Genomic DNA, 975 nt, shown 5'->3' with positions numbered 1-975 from the left:
TGATCTCACTGTGTAGATCACACTGGCCTTGATCTCACTGTAGATCAGACTGGCCTTGATCTCACTGTAGATCAGACTGGCCTTGATCTCACTGTGTACATCACACTGGCCTTTGAACTCATTCTCTAGGTCAGGCTGTTTCTTTTTCCTCCTTGCCTCTGTCTCCCAAGTACTGGGATTACATAGTGTGCCTGGCCCAACTTGACTTTGACAGGGCAACTGTATTTATAGCTGTGTTGTCTTTCCTATGTAATTTTATTAACATCAAAAACTATATCTTTTAATGTTGTATGTACACTACAGTAAATCTATGTCTTATTTGTCCTTTTGAGACAGGGTTTCATGTAATCTAGTTTGGCCTTTAACTTGCTGTCCATGAATGGATAGCTTTAAATTCCTCATCTTCCTGCCTCTACCTCCTAAGTGCTAGGATTACAGATGTATGATACCATGCCCTCTTTTACTTGGTATGGCAGCTCATCTACATCTTCTACATCCTTGGCTTTTACATAATTGTTGTTACATTTTTTGTCGCTGGGGAACCAACCTAGGGCCACATTCAAGTCATGCAAGCACTTTATTATTGAGCCAGGATTTTAAATCTAGTTTAAAAATCCTTAAGTTAGGATTTTTAGTTACTGCCTTTTCAGAGGTATTTGTACTATGATGTTTTTACTGCTCTCTAGCATCCTTTCATCTCAAGTTCAAGGGCAATCTGTAGGCACAATTTTTTTATAGCCTATTATAATAAGGGTTCAACCTCTCCTCTTGCCCACCACCTGCTAGAGGTAGCAGAAGAGAAAAGTTATTAGATATGGGGGAAGTGGACCTCTTTTGCAGTAGTTCTTTAGGGTTGACCTTGATCTTCTTTGTCCCCAGTTCAGTCCCGTAGCAAACACCAAACAGAAATCAGCAGCTACAGTCCAGTCCTCTTGGCAGGCAGACACCGTCCATGAATCAGCAGCTGTAGTTCAA

Source organism: Mastomys coucha, unplaced genomic scaffold, assembly GCF_008632895.1.
Source record: "Mastomys coucha isolate ucsf_1 unplaced genomic scaffold, UCSF_Mcou_1 pScaffold23, whole genome shotgun sequence".
Lineage (NCBI taxonomy): Eukaryota > Metazoa > Chordata > Mammalia > Rodentia > Muridae > Mastomys > Mastomys coucha.
This window is presented reverse-complemented; position numbering follows the sequence as displayed.